The 19,620-nt window shown below is 47.4% G+C and overlaps 1 protein-coding gene across 2 annotated transcripts in view; it reads left to right on the top strand.

Annotated features, from left to right (window-relative positions):
• The window catches only part of Lmpt (four and a half LIM domains protein limpet), a 423,205-nt gene that overhangs the window by 329,915 nt on the left and 73,670 nt on the right, over positions 1-19,620 (top strand). The window lies entirely within an intron of this gene.

Raw genomic sequence — 19,620 nt, forward strand, 5'->3', positions numbered from 1 at the left:
GCACTGCCATCGAGGAGAACAAAAACCGAGCAATGTAATGCCATAACGTAAGACGCTGTATGCTAAGGCGTGCATGATACTGATTTTTAAAAGCACCGAAACAATGGATTTAACTTTAGAAGGCAGCGATGAAACACTTCTGAGTGTTCCGCTAATATATGTCATGTGATCATTCCATGAGAGGTCATTGTCAAAGAAAACACCAAGGTGTTTAATAGAGTTTATATATCCTACGGGGGCACACTGACACGACTGGCAATTAGGACAGTGCAAAAACAGTGGTAAGTTTGTAACCGTCGTTAGCAAATCAGGTTATCGCATCGTACACACTCTCTTGAAGTAATGCAACTGGTTTTGAGTAACAAACATCTTTTGTTAAAAAGGCAATATCATCTGTATACTGAAATATCAAACACTTCGATACAGCTGACGAAAAATCATTTATAAATATGTTAAATAGAAGAGGAGACAAAATAGAGCCCTGAGGCACTCCAGCTTTCAGAGGTAATTTGTTATTGATAAATAACAGGTTTTCTAAAAATATCACCTGCAAGCGGCCGTAGAAGTAGTTTTTTAGGATCTGGTAAACTGGCCCCCTTAAACCGAGCAGGTATAGTTTTTCAAGCAGGAGTTCGTGGAGTACGCATTATCACTTCTAGCTCCATGCAATCCAATGCCTCTTTGTTACTTCGCGCGTATAATATCTTGCCTATTAATAATTTGTTCCAGTTTAACATACTCGTCTTACTTCACAAGTTGCTTCATAATAACCTTACGTTTCCGTCCATTGCAACTGACCTTTTGCAGAATAAAGACATGACCAGATTTGCGGCTAACAACAATTTCTTATTACCCATGGTTCATACCAATTACGGCAAAGAAACATCTTCCTTCGCTGCAATTTCTCTTTGAAATGAATTACCATCAACCATAAAATCCTGTACTTCTCTTGCAATTTTTAAAAATCACCTTAAGCATCATTTCCTGCGATAACTTAACTACGATCTGGCGGTGTACCTTTGACTTTTATCTCACATGTCATTTCTTGTATTTCACCCATGCTTTTTTCCGACTTTCTTTTATAACGTGGTTTTTCGTGTTTGATTGTAAATGACATGTCTGATGATGTATATGATCTGTAGTTGTTGTTTATAATACGCTAATTTGCTGACTATTGATATCACCATCAATGTTGTTATTATTAACCGAGGGTCCCACTACAGTTCTTTCACTTTGGGACTCTCGTCTGTATATTTGTCACGTAATTACTTCTGTTTTTGAAACCAATAAATCTGAATCTGAATCTGATACAGCAAACATGCTGTATACATGCAAACATGTTTTGTTCTAAAGCTATGTTTAATTCGTCTGAAAATTGCTCGAGTAGAGCAGTGGTGCGCCGTCCCGCCGCAATATCAAACTGACGGATTGATATGTCTGAAAAATTATCTAGAAATGAAGTCACGGCTCCTAAGAGAAATTTTTCTATTATTTGAGACATGATAGGCAAGATCGAAATAGGTCGGTAACTATCCACACTACCCTTCTTCCTTCCTTTAAAGAATGGCGCTACAATGGCCGTTTTTAATTCCGCCTGCAGTGTATCTGTCACTAGGAATTCATTATTAATAATAATAATAATAATAATAATAATAATAATAATAATAATAATAATAATAATAATAATAATAATAATAATAATAATTACTACGACGTCTTGGCAGTCATTCAGAACTCTTCAGTTGTGTTATATGCTGGTCACGTGGAACTTTTCAAAGCGGTAAAAGATGTTAATGATTGTATAGCTCGTCAGAAGGATATTGCCAATTTTGCTTCATGGTGCGCTGAAAACAAGCTGGTCATAAATGCATCAAAAACGGAAGTTGTAAGCTTCATGCGGAAGCTAGACTAACCGGACTTTATCTCCCTATAGCGTTAAAGACGTGCTCCTGCCAAGAGCTCACGGAACGAAGGACCTTGGAGTGTACTTCGATTGCTCTCCGAGTTTCTCGTCCCGCGCTCAACAGACGAGGCGGCGTGCACTTCGACCGCTCGGCACAGTATTTGGTGCGACGAGGTAGCACCAATTGCAAACACTGACGTTGGATCTTGTTCTAGCACTGTTGGATTATTGTCATTACCCTTACTTTGCTGGCGACGTCATCGCGCTGACTTTGTTTATCTTCAAACTGCTTCACGGCATCCTCACCTGTATTTAACTCCTCACTTGTGTGATGCCTCGTATTCCGCGCAAGATCACCAGACAACATAGACTTGTCCGTCTATCGGCAGAGTTCCACCGCTGCAGGTTAGACCCAACAATTTGTTAATATTTAGAACAGGGTGAGGGAACGCAAACTTGATTATATATATATATATATATATATATATATATATATATATATATATATATATATATATATATATATATATATATATATATATTATTTTGTAGTAAACTACAAAAAAAACAATGCGCCGTAGGCAGGACGCGCTCGGTATGCACGCAGATGCAACTCTACACGCCGAATCACATCCGCCGTGAAGCGACAGCTGTTATATACAGCGCCGGACGATCGTCGGCAGCCCGACAACGCCGGCGAATCTGTCGCGTGAGTCACGCGCTCGCAGAGAGGTGGCAAGGGTGCGTGCGCTATATGGGAGGACAGGTGCACAAGCGGACGGCGCTGGAAGCGCGGCACAGCGGCGCGTGTCGCGGCGTCCTCGGCTGCACGCGACCGGCTGCGCGCGGCGTACGTAATAAACGGGCGCCGTGCCGAACCGGAATTGCCGGCCCGCGCTTGCTCCAGTGCTTTTTCGTTCTCTTTTCGCCGCTTTCAGTCCAGTTTTCTTCCTTTCTTTCTCTCGCCATGGCAACCGCGTTAGTTTTGGCCGCACTGCAGACGCTCGCTCTGCGTACATGTCCGCCCGCCTTAGCCTCCCCGTAAGGTCGTCCCTCTCGTCTCGGTTACGTTTCGCTCGCGTTTATTGTCGTTAATTTTTTTTTTTTCCTGCGATCCTTGTTTTCTTTAGTTCTGTACTTCGCGCTCGGGTGACGGCGGCAATCGGGAGAAAACGAGTCAGACGGCCGTCTACCGGCGAGCTGCGTAGTATAGGCCGTGGTCTCTTGCACGACGAAAGAAGGCGCGTAGCGTGGCGGACGACGTGGACCGCGGTGTGGTACGCCATCGCGTATGCGCAGCGGACACAGTACGTGTGCGTGGGCGACTGTACGCACTCCGAGCGACTCGAGCCGCGATGTCGTCACGTGCGGAGCCTCTCGCACGGTCGCCCCCCACTACGCGGCATCTTGGACGGGAGCCGGACGCTGACCAAATCTGGAGCCGCTGACGACGGCCGGCTCGCGGAAAGTGCGCTCGCCGAGGACGCCGGCAACGCCTTCCTTCGAAAGACTGTGCGTGGGCTCCGTTTATAACGCCCTCGACAAGGACACCTCCGAATCGGCTCCGCGGACTCGCCGTCTGTGCTCATATATGTGCGGGCGCGCGCGCGCGTGTGTACATGCGTGTGTGTAACGTGTGTCCCTTCCGTGCGATCAGAGTCCCTGGCTTCGCTTCGGCGCAGTGCGCTTACATGCGCGAGCGTCCTCGAGAAAGGAAGAGAATCCGCGCCGGCGCGCGCCGGATGTCGTCGTCACAGGCCGTGCGCGGCGTCTAACGGCGTACGTGTCGGGTGTTTTGGAGCCGGTCGTCATCGGCGACGGTACGTCAATTTCTTTCGCGCGCCGCGCTATAGTTGCGGGCTGCGGTGTTTGTGTACAGTGGCGGTGCGGGCGCATGCCGTGCTCTCTCCTTGCGCAGGCGAAATTCTGTCGCTTGCTCGGATTCCGCACGTACATCCGACCGAGCGGGCGCATCGCCTTTTTTTGGACGCACGCACTGTTAACGGAACCTGCGCGATCTTCAGTCCTCCAGCATAGTCTTCGTCGCCGTGCCCGTCTGTGCCGTTCCACCGATCGCCTGCGTTGAAGCATACGACGCACGTCGTTCGTCTTGCGCGCCAAGCCTGTCTGTCATCGAGTCAGAAATCTGCTGGTGTTACCGGCGGCGGCTTCCGCGAAGTCTCTCTCGGTGATCGCCGCTTCGAGCCGTTTCTTTTTTTTCTTTTTTTGCCCTCGCCGGACGTCATCTTCTACGAGGTGAGCAGTGGCGCACGCCTTCCCGTAAATGGTTTCGCGTAAATGGTTTCGCCGAGCGGCGGCGAACGCTTCGGTTTGTTGTCACGCAGAATAAATATATATGCCGTGGTTTCACTTGCGCCGCCACGTCTGTTCCCTGATGTGCCGTATGAATCAGCTCTCACCTAGGATCAGCAAGGATACGGCGTCGAGTTTTGGTCTAGAATATATAGCGAAGCGGTTCGCTGATGCGTATATGTTGCGGTCGCGCGCCTCTCTCTCCGAAGAAAGAAGGAGAGAGAAACATCAGCGGGTGCGGAACGGCAAGCGAAGCGCGGATAACGGGTAAACAGTGAAGCCGCAAATGCGCTCCCGATGGAATTTGTCCCGGCATCGGGTATCCGTTCCTCGTCTTGTTGTGGCACCACCGAAAAACCTGTACGGGCCAAAACAGGGTTGTTTTGCTTTCCAGTTCGATAGGCTCGAATAATGTTCGCATGATTGCGCTTTTGCATCCGTATTACTCGGCATACTTGCGTATGACAAGGTTAAGGGAAATATGTAGGTATATATACCTACGATAAAGTGCGGCACATATCATACTTCTTCGGCTCTTTTAAGGTATGTTTAGCAGCGCAATGCTCATAAACATTGGACGTGAATATTGATAAGTTGCCGGGTGCTTTAGAATAAGATGAAATGAAATTTTTGTCGCTACTTGCCAGAGTCACTATCTGATCATAGCACACGCAAGGACGGAGAGGCTACATCAAGAGACTGACGGAAATGCGCATCAGTCACAATTGAAATGCTTGTTGAACGCACAGACTATAGATGTAGTGAACAGTGCCTTGCGCACGCACTGTAGAGCGTGGAAAGAAGGCCTCCCCGTTATTATGCGTATGTGTTCGAGTTTCAAGATCTTTCTATTATGAATATCGACAAAAAAAAGAAAAGAAAATCAGATTCGCTATCTTGAAGTTTATCGTTTAGTATGATTTGTTCCTCTGTTTGTAGTATATATATTACCCGCAGCTTGCTCATATGCTTAATCTACCTTGAGATTTATCATTACGTACCGTTAATCGATGATGTGTAATGAGTATGGCAAACACAACGCTACAACGAAGTTCAGCTTTCCGTTCCATATATTTTTTTACGCCGTTATACTTTAGAAGCGACCAAATTATGGCTTTTAAATCAAGTAAGCCCCACTATTTTGCTGGTAATAGTAAGGCGGTTGTGTTGTTAACGATTACCACGCTTTGTAGTTGATAACAAATCGCCGTAGGTAACGGGCACTGCCTTTCCTGTTAATAAACGTTAGCAACGCTACCGTTACTAACGGCAGCGATCGTAACAACGAAGTGAATATTGTGGCAAACAACTCACTAACGTAGGGCGAGTAGCTGGAGCTATCTTTTGTTTTGGAGGAATGTGCGATCGTCCTCCTCCTCCTGGTCAACACACGTCACTGCGCGTGCGCCTCGCCACGTGGATGCCCAATTATCCCACGTGCGTGCGTCCTATTACGGAGAACGAGCGAGGCCGCTGCGATCCTGTGTCAGTGCGACCGCAGGTCCCCAAGGAGAGCACACGTGTCTTAGCAGGCAGCATCGGCCGAAGAAAGCGGCAGGTCACATTTCCACTGATAGAAATCGCCCACTGTTGAAAGTATATATATATATATATATATATATATATATATTGGCTGCTCACTTAGCACTTGGCGACCAGCAGTAGAGAGAGATAAATTATTGTGTGAGAGGCACAGAGGGTGGCCTGGCCGATGTTCTACACAGGAAAAGGAGGAAAGGGAACAAGAAACAGCCACGAGAAATGCCGATAAGGACGATAAGCAGGGATTCGTATGTATGTACAGTAATCACCTAACGCATTGGTCTGTCCTAAAGACTGTAGAGTCTACTCCAGTGTTTTGCGAATAGTCTAGAACAACACTGGAAGCTGTTTCTTGCGGCTGTGCGGTCACACAGACGGCACCAGAATAGCAACTTCTGAGAAACTTTTCACGCTTGGCAGCGTAGGTGTCGATCATTACCTGCCGCTGTCGCAAGTAGGCAAGACAGTCGTAAAAAGATAGCTGCATCGTCTCAGGTTGTATTCGTGGCTGTATTCACAGTTCGGGATGTTCGCTTGGCCGATATGTTGGTGTGACGAGAAGGGTGTGACGAGAAGTAAACACGCCGCTACAATTGCAGCATGTTCAGTAAAGTAATTAATCAGAAATTGAAAGAGTGAGTTTTGATAATTGATTGAATATGGGCTTAGGTTTATTGTGCTGGCAATGTCCGCCTCTTCGAATAATATCGCTGAAGTGCCAGCATTATGCTGTCTGGAAAATTTTGCTAATGCTCATTTCACATTAAGCTAATTCCGGAAAACTTAAAAATTGGCACTCCGTATACATTAACGCACTGTGTACTTCTATATACTTAGACGTAGAAGAAAGGCTGTGATGGTGACAGAGGTGAAATGAAAGTAGCAAACAATTAGATAAGGACGTAAGAAAAGATGAAACTAAGGAAGGAAAAAAAAGAAACCAGGAAGTGAAGTAATTGTTTTATCCAAGAAACGGACAACGTTCATACAGGGGAGTTTGACTGCTTAATGGAGGTACACTTTACTGTTTGTTATATGTCAGGTGCGTTTACTGCCATCAACGATTGTAAATGGAAACGGCAGGGCGAGTACTTATTGCGCAGCCTAGCGAAACGCAAAATGGTGTGGTGATGTGTGTAACCAGTTGGGAGAGGTGTCACGGACAGTGCTCGTGACAAATCACACTCTCTTCTACGTCACGGGTGAGTTCGTATAACCGCACGGTGAAGTGTAACAGCGGGTAATCACCGGAACGTTAAGGGCGACTAAGGCTATTACACGAGTGTTTGTCCTGTCGCTTTCACTGCCTTCGTGTTCCGTCCGTTCGCTCTGTTGTACTTTACGATGTCAACTCTATTGTCTGGCTGATGGCGTCCGGTTGTTATGCGGGGCAGTCGCTGTCCAGGGACGACAGGCAACGGCTTTCCTGTCCGGCCTATGTGTGGGTGCTTCTGAGCTGGCATCAAAGCACGCCGCAGGAAGCGATCGACTGAGGATTTGGCGCCGTATATAGCCTGGGCGCAGTGTCCCTACGCGCTCCTGCCTTATCTCGAGCTTGCAGAAGTGCTCGGAACGGCTGGCTTGTTTCCTGCGCAGCTGCTTATAAGAGCGATCGCCGACACTTCGGAGGAGGGGTGGCAGAGTAAATATTCTCGCCCACGTCTCCGAGAATGCAGTGCTTCGGCAGACGATGTTTTTTTTTATGTTCGTGCTTGTAGGCGAACGTTGGCAAAAAAATAATGTTTTCTGAGTGTTCTCTCTCTTCGGATATGTAGTAAACTAAAGAAGGTGTCTATTTCGATGCGTAGCAACGCGCCATAAATGTGGATCATCATAGAGAAAGCAAATATTTGCTCTAGCCCGTCGTTGTTACTTTCGTGCTCGTGTATATTTATCCTTTTCTTTGTTCGCGGGACGCCTGTTTCACTTTTCAACGGAATTATTAGAATTAATGATACCTCGCCCCGATTTAATATTTTTTACTGTGCATCGTACTTCTGAGCTTAGCCAAGATAAAAAACTAAACGTAGCCAAGATAAGTTACTAAATACAATACGAAAAAGTGTTTGAGTATTAAATGCCCTTTTTTTTAGTACTAAATACTCAGAAACGTATTTCGTTACTTCAAAGAGGCAAGATAACTTTTGTTACGAAATGTAAACATAAGTAAAAAGATGTTGGACGCTTAAGCTTCGCCTTTAAGAGTGGGACGTGATATCATTCAAACATCTCTGGCTACTGCTCACGCTTTCCGTCAACTGGAGCGTATGTAACTGTAATGTGTACCGGGAAACGCTGGCCGCGAACGCTATGTATGGAGGCGGGCTTCCTGGCAGAAGCGCGGCCTCTTGTGTGGGCCGCGATGGATGGATTAATCGATGTTATGAGCTTCCCCTTCGGAACGGGGCTGTGGGTTGCGCCACCAAGCTCTTGCTAGATGGCGCTCTTCTCCGCCGCGATGCGGTAAAGCCCCTTAAACTTCGTAATGTACTGCCACGCTTTGAAGAATTCCGCCACCTCCTCGCGCGCTCTGGCCGAGGCCGACGCCGCGTAGCTATTGGCCTAATAGCATCACGTGGGTCCTCGCACCGTGCATCAGCGCCATTTTTGCTCGAGAAGCGTCTACGAAGTGGCGAGGAGCGCATGTTGGCGCCGTTGCTACGCTCGAGCAGTGTAGGCGGCGCCACGGTCGAGGCGGGAGCGTGAAAGAGAGGAGAAACGAGGAGGAGTGAAGGCGGAAGAGGAGAGTGTCACTACTTTATGAAATTCAAGTGGTTTTACGATGCAGCGCAGGAGAGCGCCATCTGGAGGTATTGCAAAGAACCGGGATCGCCGCTCCGTGGCCCCCGAGATACTCACGCGCCGGCGCGCGCGAATGGCGGATGCTATGGCCGGTCTATGCTTGGTAGAAACGTTGGAAAAGGTTTTTTTTTTAGTTTTCGCGTAGCAGAATTATGTTTTCTGGTAGAGTTAAATTAGAATCTGACGCTATTATGTCTGTAGGTAGTATGTGAGTCGCACTTTAAAGATTTTCTACGTATTTTAGCTTGAGAAGTTCAATTATTTCAGTAGCTTCCTTGCACCACATGGAGGGCCTGGGTATGGGTGGTTCGAAAATCTTTTTTTCTGAAACGACATCCGACGCCGGGCTTTCTGCGACACGGGGTTCTTAACGCTCTGCCATAAAAAGGACCTAAGTTTTACCAGAAAGATTTATTGGCTCGCAGACAGAGCTGCTTTAAAGTGGCTATCCTACAATTTGCCCCCGTTTTCCTTAAACGCGTTCCCTCCGACGCTGAAGGGGCACTCCAAGGATGCGCTCGATGCCAAAGCGCCGTTGCGTCATGCTCAGGTATTCGGCACTGCTCTTCATCAGTGGGAAGTTTAGGCAAGTTCACCATTTCCTCCATCACGAGGTCTACAACTTGCTGGAGTTCGCTTTCCTCCATCCATGGCAGATTGAACCAAGCAACCAGGGCAGCGCTGGCAATAACATATTGTCCTTTAATCATGCCTCCAAATCGGAAAAGTTGGCAAAGCACGGTCGGTTTTACTTTTGCAGCTTGAGAGCCACACTAATCTTTTTTCCTTAACTCTGCCGCTCTGAACATTTGTGCGGCAGACGAAATGGGCGGGGCCGGTCATCTGCGCATGGTGGTACGCGTCCACCGTGGCGTGCTCGTTGCGCACGGATGCCGCACCTGACAGTGGCGAAGGGCTTTTCTTATCTGCTGAGTACAAGATACTCTGAAACGTACTGAAGTTACAGCAAAAATGCGGAACCACCAACATTTTTAAGCGATATGAAGTTTTATGAGGAACGCCGTAGTGGGGGACTCCCGAAATTCGGACCAGCTGGGGTTCTTTAACGTGCACCCAAATCTAAGTACACGGGTGTTTTCGCCCGCATCGATATGCGGCCGCCGTGGTCGGGATTCGATCCCGTGATCTCGTGCTTAGAAGCCCAACACCATAACTACTAAGCAACCATGGCGGGTTTGATACGAAGGTACTTTGGAAGTTATTTAGGATACAGTATTTTGAGTAGAGTACTGAATTTACGTAAATGACCTGGTAATGTTTAATGCGTGTAGCAGAGAGTTATAGCTAAGTGGGTTTATGGGCGAGCGGAGACTCTACTGCGCATGCGCGGCTCGTTGGGGCGGCCATGGTGGTTACGGAGTGGGCCGCTCGCTCGCTTGTCTCCTTGCCCCAGCGGAGCGCGCGCAGCGAACCAGCGTTTTTGCGAAACAAACATGGCGACCACCGGTCGCACGAGCAGCAGTGCCATCTCGTCGGCGTCGTCTTGAAACGCGGCGCTGGCTCGCCTGCAGGCGAAAAACGCTCGGGCATGTTGCAACACTGAAGAGGACCTCTGCATCCTGCGAGAGGTTTCAGCAACGAGGCCGTTTGGCCACGATCTTAAGTAGATGACCGTGATCGAGAACCTGAAGCGACTGCTTATCCGCGAGCTGACGCTGCGTAACAGGCCTCTCCTACCGCTGGCCCGTAAACCCGCTCAGCTATGGGAAACCAACGCTGTCCAGGGGGCGCTCGTGAAAAACGGCCTGCAGCGCCGTAAGTGAGGCAGTGACGCAACATTTAGTCTCCCACACGAACGCGGGGCAGTAAGGGAGTACGTTGTTCTTATGTTTTACAAAACTGTAACCTTAGCGATAGAGGTTGGCCTACTTTTCTTTTTCCTCCCCGTCTTTCTTCCCCTTTTGTCTCTCTCTCTCTGATTTTATTTTCGTTCCTCTCAGGGTGCATAAAACGGTGAAGGCGCTAGGATCATCCAGGACGAAATTACTTGCGAAAAACGCATGAGAAGTGTCCTGCGCAGAAAACTGCGTGAGAGCCATGCACCGGCAGCTGCAAGCTTATACCACCGATCGTGTTGCGGTAACGTTTCGAAAAGACCGACTCGCTGTAAGAGCTTCTTGAGGCAAAATAACTCGAAAAAAAGAAGGATTGCATAAAATAAGTTGTTTTCTAGACTGAGAAATTGACACCTGGCAACGGCGGTGCAGGGTTTCAGCGAGATACAATTATGAGTGAAAAGAAGCTATATAAATGTCGTCGGAACTCAAATAAGCGATCACTAGTTCTATTTCTGCTATTTCCAGACTCAAGTAGTGACAGTTCCTTGAATAAAGCTTCGACCGGGGCTATAGTTGGTATGACATTGTTCTGCTTGCTACACTATACTGCTTATACGAAGGACAAAAAAGAGACAGACACACATGTGCGCAAACTTCCAACTGTTTATTATTCGCAAGTTCACGTCGTATATAGTCTCCCTTCGTGTATATATTTGACGTGCACTAGCGAATAATAAACAGTTTAAAGTTTGCGCACATGTGTGTCTGTATGTTTTTGTCCTTCGTAGAAGCAGTATAGAGCAGCAAGCAGAACGACAGTTCCTTCGTAGGCACAGTGACGTTGATTTCGTTGGAGCCACTTACGGTGTCCACGGCGTCGGAATCCGAAGGCGCGTCCCCGCTATAGCGGCACGGCAAGCCGCCGCGCACCGTTTGCAGTTCGCCGGGACGACGGTGGTCCCGCTGGCAAACGACGAGATTTGCCTGCGAAATCTCCCTGCGGCACAGCCGCGTGGCCATTCAGCGACAGAGGAATGGTCGCGGCTTTAGCTCTGGCGTCGCCGACAGCCTGACAGCCGCTGATTGCTCGCCACCGATATGGTCGCTACGAGTTTTCCGGTTCTCTTCGAGTTTGTAGTAGACGGCGCTTCAGAACGAACCGCCGACGCTCCCAAGCAGCAATGTGTTGTTACCGTTGTTGCCGCTTTACCCTCTTCTCGCAATAATTTCGCACGAAGAAGAAAACATGCTGATATCTGCGGCGCCTCCAGCTGCGATGCTAGCACGGCTTAGCCGGTTCGCTGTCCGCCGTCGGTAGCCACGCACTGCAAATGAACTTGACTTGCATCGGAACTCTCGTTGGTGCTAAACGTTTGACCGTGGACATGTGTTTTTTTTATAAAGTGAAAAATTACGTGTCACTTTACTCTAGTGGACACCATTTTGTCTGGAATAGAAGCTACATAACCAATGTTCGTGTCGCCTGTCGGCGGCGACGTGTCGGTGCAGCGTCGATGCGCTATCTCTGCAGTAAACACGAATTGTTCACCGTTTTTGTTCGCTGGGAGAATGTACAACTAGCATTGCCATTTTATCCCTTTTGTCACCGGGCACTGTCAAAAGCACCACGCACTGCTGGAAACCCGGTGGGCATTTATACCTCGTCAATTACAGCGCAAACATAGACGGAGGACAAAAAAGACGACGTAGACAGCGCTTGTCTACGTCGTCTTTTTTGTCCTCCGTCTATGTTTGCGCTGTAATTGACGAGTTATACCATGGAATTCCAACTAGCCCGTAGTCAGACCTTGCTTCAGGGCATTTATACACTGGCTGACACTAATATTTCTCCTAGTGCCCCAGAAAAAAGTGCTGGCGTTATATCTTCTTGTACTAAAGACATGTATATATTTTTCTACTATAGAAGCATCGCAATTTTCACTTTTCATATAGTATACACACGGATATTTTACCGGAGAAGCTGTAGAAATACCTGGAACGCGTCGTACGGTCGCGCCTGCCTGAACGCAACGTCGCCGTCGCTCGTGGTCGTACTTTTCACGAGAAATAATGGAATGAGGGGGCTATATTATACGGCGTGTATAGTTGTGGCAAAGAACCACGCAGGAATGACAACGCCCTCCAAGTTTTCTTTTATCTTGCTTTTGCTTTTCGTGGCTTTGCACGTCCCCCACCCTATACCGCCGCTGGCCGTGTTTCTGCTGTCTGCACGACTGAACAATGCAAGCGATGTCCGCAAGGGGGTGCTGTGTGTCAGGTCGAAACTAGGGCTCCTTTATTTTGCACGCGCACCCTCTCGATGAGTCGACCGAGCAGCTCTAGCAGACGATGCGCTGCCCTCTCCCACGCATTGCGCGGCCGCCTGAAAGCGGACTCAGTGTGCACTTGAGCTGGTTCATTGTTAACATTTGTGGCCTATATTGCTCAGGAAACTTAGGACGACAGGGACAGTAAGTTGAACTAACCCGGAGCACGTTTAATGTTGAAATAAAACGCTTGCGTTTACGAAGCACCTCGTTCTTCTTAAAAGTTTTGCACAGCGGCGATCGTGGAGGGCATTTTCTTCTTCGTTGTGCTCATATCTTGAAATTCAGCGCAACTTGAAGTAGAGATGATATTTCGGTCAGCTGATAGTGCTTCCTTCCTTGCTAGCAAGAATAGGCAGGTTGTGAGCTTACTGCAACTTTTGGAAACAGCTATGCACGTTGCGCGCTCTAGTACTGCCCCGTGCATAATAAGCGCTACTATCGGTATCGTTGCGTTTGTCAGTGTTCGGCAGTATTTCCATGGTTACACGGTGTCTTTAATCTAAGGTCATTTTGTTTAGATAGTAATGCTCTAATAGCTTTACTTAGGAGAAAGATTCGCACTACATGTGTGGATTATGAGCAGCCTAGTACCTTCCAATAACTAGGAAATATAGCATGCCTACTAGTGTCTATGAAGCGCCGATTTCAATTTTCATCTGTTCTTTAAAGGAATGCGTTTATTCCAAGCCTTCCCCCGTTTACTACACTTACCACCTCCGTTCCCCATGCATATAAGGGTATATAAGGGTAAGCCCAGCCAATATAAGGGTATGTTCGCAATGTTAATGCAAGTGCAAATAAATTTGGGGTATTTCTGAACCTGCAGGCTCTCAAACAAAACTGTAACCAGAAAGGCTGAGTTGGGTGGTTTTTTTATAGAGTTGTAGGAGAATGAAGGAACACTTGTTTAAAAATTGGCTCCTATTGCAGGAATGCAGAACAAGCTTTTTCTTTGAAAGGCTTGTTGTAAGCACATATTCATGTCAAATGTCCTACAGTAGAATAAAATTTAAAAAAAAGCAGCAGTTAGCAAATAACACCATTGTAAATAGCACCACTGTAGATGCTGTGGGATCTAAACTTAATAAAATGGCGCCTACACCTGAAAAACATGCTGCGTGACACGCCCCGACGCGTTATGCACAAAATAAATCATTAGCTTATATGGCTGTTCTAAACAGACAGATCAAAGCAACTAAATGGCAAGGGGCACTCTACAACATTGCTGTAGGCCTCTTGATTTACTAATGATTCAATGCTCAGCCGACACGCCAGCTGTTTATCACCGACAAACGTCGCGTCACAGTGAGATAAACAAACGGACTTGTATTGGAATCCCGAGCTATTTGTGAGAAATACGGGGCGTGCAACGACGATGATTATAACCCACAAATGTGCAGTATAAAGAATGCCGAAGCAATAATAGCGTTGCTATACATCATGTGCTCGAACAAAAGCAAGCCGGCCAGACGAAAGGGCTGCTTGAAGGTAAGCCTATGACCGTGTTTACAAAATGACTTACTTCGCATAGCGGCGAGGGTTTTCAGTGGGCACAAGACATTTGCGCCCGATTATGTGGAGCTGCAGATGTTATTCTGGCCGCGAGGAATGGTAAATAACTGTTTCCGTCCTTCGCGCGGTTGCGACAACCGAAGGCACTGCAGCCCAGCAGACTAGCACGTCGCGCTGCAAACACTGAATTCAAATATTTAATTACCGAGTCCGCTCAAGCATCAGGTACACAGACACTCATGTAGCTTCCAACAACAATGCTACAGAGGCGCGTGAAGTAGTGCCTTCTGGTTACCAAAATCGTCCAACTCCAGACTCGAAAACACAGACATCCGTACATTCCGCGGGCACAACGACAACTGCTGGACCCGTGGGGCGGGGCGCAAAGGCGAAAACATGACCTGACGCCAACCGGCATATCGCAGGGCCCTGCGGCTATAGATCAAAACCTTTCGCTACTTTGGAAAGACAGAGGGGTTTTTTAGTCCAAACTCCAGCGCTGCATTTTGTACAGGGAGTACACTCCCTGTTGTAACAGCTTTTCCACTGTCACGTCAGTCATAGCAGTGAGCGCGGTCGTGCTTTATTTCATATCGAGGATGACTGACAATATATATATATATATATATATATATATATATATATATATATATATATATATATATATATATATATATATATATATATATATATATAAACCCTGATGAAGATCGATCAAAACTGTTGAAATTAAATGCTTGTTCTGTTTACCTTGTAGCGCCGCTTAAGTTCTTTACGTTGGAAAGGTAGCCTGAATAATTCCTCTTTACCTACTATATATATATATATATATGTGTATGTATGTGCGTGTGTGTGAGTGTGTGTGTGTGTGTGTGTGTGTGTGTGTGTGTGCGGGAGCACTAAAGAATCTCTGGTGAAATGAAAACATCCTATTAAAACGCAACGCCGAGAATGGAGATAAACAAACACACATGATAAAACTGCTTCTTCTGTAGTGCTTTGCCTTCCCATCTTCCTTAAATATTAATAATTATAATTAAAAACACTCGTTCGATATATGGTCTGATATTGGGCCTTTATTCATTTCAACTTTCCATCAGTGTCAATAGCGCGGTCCCGAAACTCTTCCGGGAGGGATTGTTTGCCTCCGGTCTTATGCGATCAATATAATCCTCTGAAGGTCATTTCTAATTGGACGAGGAGTGGGAGCGCAGCTTTGTTTCCTTGTTTACTGTGAACGGCCCATGAAACGTGCGTTAAGTGCCGAGTATGTAATAATGAAAATCTGTATAGGATGCCGTCGGGCGAGGCAACCTTCAATATGGGGAATTGAGCCACGCAGAATGAAGAATAACGGTAGAGGAAGAGTGTTCTGCTTAAATGATAAAGCCTGTTGAAATATATTGCGACGTTCATTCAGTGAGTCATGCAGGGTCCCTTACGGCTCTAAAACCATCGTGCGAGTTCATCTGGGAAGTAGCGACTGATAGTGGCTGTCAGTGAAATTCAATGTATATGGCGGACGCTGCAAAGTTAAAGGCCAACGGCAGCGAAACTTCAAATTGGCTAAATGTGGTATCAAGCTACCTTGGCAATGCCGCAGGGTTGGTCATTGTGTTGTTTTTTTTTTTTGTCGTTGTTAACAGCCTTCAAACCGCACCTTAGCACACGACGTGTGCACCTGGTGGTCGTCGTAAGTGCCAGCACGCTGGCTTCGAGGTGTTTCAGCGCGCCACGGGCAGCCGTGAGCACCGCCTTATCTCGGAGGTGTATCTATGCGGCGTATCACTACATTGCTCCAATGCTAATCGCACCATACGTCGACAGGCATCATGACACGGGTGCCGAATTGCACGAAGGAGCCAGCATGACACGCGTGGACCATGATTTCATAAGCGCGAAGCTGCGCGAATGGCAACTACTTTACTGCGAACGTATTCATCTTTTCGCTGCGCATCGCAAACGAGCCTTGCTATTAAACTGCCACTTCCCACACGTACTTGTGGAGCTTACGAATGGAGGTTTCAAACGCTGGGGGCAGTTTGCAAGCGGGGGATTGAACCTTGGGAGCAAAACCGTTGTTCGGCTTTGGGCGGGAGCGTGCCGCCCCCTTTCCGTCAATAATGCGTAAGGATACTTGTTTTCTTCTGTAATTACTTATTATCATGTTTGACGAAGGAATCGTGCAGTCATTTTCGCACGCTACATTGTTAAGAGTTTGTGCGTACTTCTTCCAGCGATTATTGAGCACCGTAAATCATTAGACCTTTAAATGGTATCCTCTGACCGTGCTCCTAACGAAACTTTAGTTTAAGTTATACTCATTCTGTCATAATTTCTTAAAACGTATGAAAAAAAAAAAAAGGAAATCCTACGTTGCCGATACGCGTGCCTTTGTATTGCGCGAAAACAAAAAATGAACAGACTTGCTATCGCGTCGAAAGTCACCAAGCTGAACTTTCCTGCAGAACGGCAATGAGCGAAGTTTGAGCGCCAGTGCCGCAATCGCGCGCGTTCCGCGCATTCTCCCCGCGCTGACATTAATTGGTGGAAGGCGTGTCTCTGAATTCGATTATTATGGAAGCGAAGCAAACGCGTCGCAGCGACTGCGGGACACGGGGCACCCGGCGTCGCAGTTATCGATTCCGAATTGTCTAGCCGAAACAAGCCAGTTTCAGCTTCGCGCGGTGCGCATTTACCTATTGGAAAAAAAAAAAAAAATTTCCGATGCTAAATGGGACCGGCCGTTTCCCGGCTTTCGCACACGTGGCAGCTGTGAAGTTACCTGGCAGCGGAAAAACGCTCTTGAACACGTCCTTAATCAAGGCGCACTAAGCATGTCACTTGACGAAACCTATTTGTTCGCCCGTCTGTTAAAGTGAGTGTCACCACGATTGGACGAAGGCTCTGAGTGGGTCGTAGCCTCTTCTGCGATTGAAAAGGAAAGAAACAAGAAAACATAAAAATAAATCTACGAAATGTGGCGCTCGAAAATTATGCTTCTCTGAGAGGAAGTTGGATGGTGCCAAAACTGCCCAAGCGAATAATAAGAACAACGATACGCTTTGTCGAAGGGTTGAAAAGAACAAAGAAGAGGAAAAATGTAAGGAATATACACTGGTAATTTAGTTTACGGACGCTTGTGTTGTGGAACTAGTAGCAATACGAAGTTTGAAAGAACGCTGGGAGTGGCGCTTCGCGCGCGCCGTTCTGCGCATGAGCGACAAGAAAACCTTGTTGAAGAACTTTGTACTGAGCGAGACGATGGCAGGGAGGAATCTACAGCAGCGGCGCCATAAAATCCGGTTTGGAGAAAAATGGGACGAAGCGCCACCCCGACGTAACCGTAACGAACCGAGCGATGAACACGATGAACGCACAACTCGGTCTGTTCGATTTCCGGAAGGTTGGGCACGTTGTGCAGCAGCACATGACAAAAAAGGAAAGAAGTCTAATTGGACAGAGCTTTGGCCACACCTGAGCCTGCACCTGAGAGACAAAGATGAGAGGCGCAAGCGCTTTGAAGATTCCCCATGGTTTTAATTTGATTTGCATCCCCTGGGAATGTCAGATACTTTTCGGTATGTCCATCCGTATCTAACCTCTTTCACGCCACCTTCGGTCACTGGGTATTTGCCACTCGGTATGTACACGAACAGACAACTTGGTCCATTGGGTACATGCCAGTGGGCAGACAACCCTACGTGTGTGAACATTGTTTGCCAATTCCCTATAACGGGCGTGCGGGTCACTGCTTAGGTGCGCGGATAGACAAGCAGAACAAGAGGCAAGAAGCAAAGAAGTCGGCATCACAAAATCGAAAATGTCAGCTACAGGGAAGTGACACAGTCGGCATCAAGAGCAGCCGACTGTGGAGACAAGCGAACAGACAGGCACCACGACACATATTGAGCGTGCAGCGTCGAGCCCGAGATTACTGAAGATGTGGGTAACAGAAAATCGAAGCAGTTGGCTGCACAGAAGTAAGGAATTTGGCAATACGGTGTGTCGCTACATTACTTCAATGTTAATCACGTTAACGTCGACATTCAGGGTGAGATGGTTTTTGCAGGAATTCCTTCTTTTTTTTCCGTATTTTGATTGAGCTTAACTGTCCCTGCAACCAATGAGCGCCGGCCTCCCAGCGACACGCCCACAACTCGCGCTGTTGTCCATACGATCAATTTACTCGGTACTATAGTATACACTATACGGTAATGAGCAGTACACTTGTCTGCATAGTGTCGTGCTTAAATACTTTTTTTTGTCAAATCTCTGGAGCCTGATCGATTGCATTGACTACATTTACATTGATTTCTGTGGACATATCTGCTTCGGTTCACCACCCATTCGGTTTGTGACCAGTGTCACGGAATGAATGAAGTTCGTGAACAAAGGTACCACTGCATTTATGTATAAGTGCACAGCTTTCTTTCTCTCACTCGGTTCTGTCATTCCTTGCGCAATTTATTGGGCGGCAGGTGACGATGTACAAAAGGTGGAGAGGAGGGGGAGGGACTCAGCGTTGTTACTTATAGGTAGGTTTGATTCAGAAGCATTAGCCTCGCCTGGTGACCTTGTAGGGTGGAATGGCGCTTCACAGATTGCAGGGTTAATTACCTCCGAACCTGAACATTCAGCGTTGGTGGTATAGCGAAGCCATTTCAGTATTGGCCTCCCTAAGACGACGGCTTCGTCCCGCGCGTGGTAAGATGACCGTGCGGGGCACTTACCGACATGTCTTTGCAACACAAAGCCCGCGTATACGTAGCTATGAGGCTCTTTCTTGCCGACATTGCGCAACGCAAGGTGCTGAGACGTTCTGTGAAACCGGAGCCGTGGTTCTTTGTTGAGATCCGTGTTCCGAGAGCTCAAAAGGGGCAGGTGCATGTAGGATTCACGAACCAAGAGCTTTTGGCACCTCGGCCTCGCATTTCGTAGAGGCAGGTAGATGCGATCAATGTTACATTACTGTTACTAAGAGACCGCCTCAGCTACGTGGTGTCGTCACGTGCGTGTGCCCGCTTTGTCTTTGTGTCCTTTGTTCTCTATTTCTTCACTCTTCTTTCCTATCCCCTTCACTCCAACGCAGAGTAGCCAACAGTGTTCGACGTTGGTTAACCGGCTCTTATTTTCTACCCCTCTCTCTCTCGTCTTCCCTAAGCACCCGAAAACTCGCCCGCATTGCGATAAAGTTCTGTCTCACATCCTTTAGGACGAGTGCCTTCATCACCTTTGGGCGTCGACGGATACGAACTGGGTAACCGCCGTCCGTTGCGAAAGCCTTACACGTTGCGTTAACGTTACGCAGTGAACGTGGCTCGCGCAGGACTCACTCATTGCAAAAGAATCCCACTCTCTCTCTTTCCTCCTTTCCTTCGGTTGGCATGACTCGACCCGGAAACCACGCCGTGCTGGT

Source organism: Dermacentor andersoni, chromosome 6 (genome assembly GCF_023375885.2).
Source record: "Dermacentor andersoni chromosome 6, qqDerAnde1_hic_scaffold, whole genome shotgun sequence".
Lineage (NCBI taxonomy): Eukaryota > Metazoa > Arthropoda > Arachnida > Ixodida > Ixodidae > Dermacentor > Dermacentor andersoni.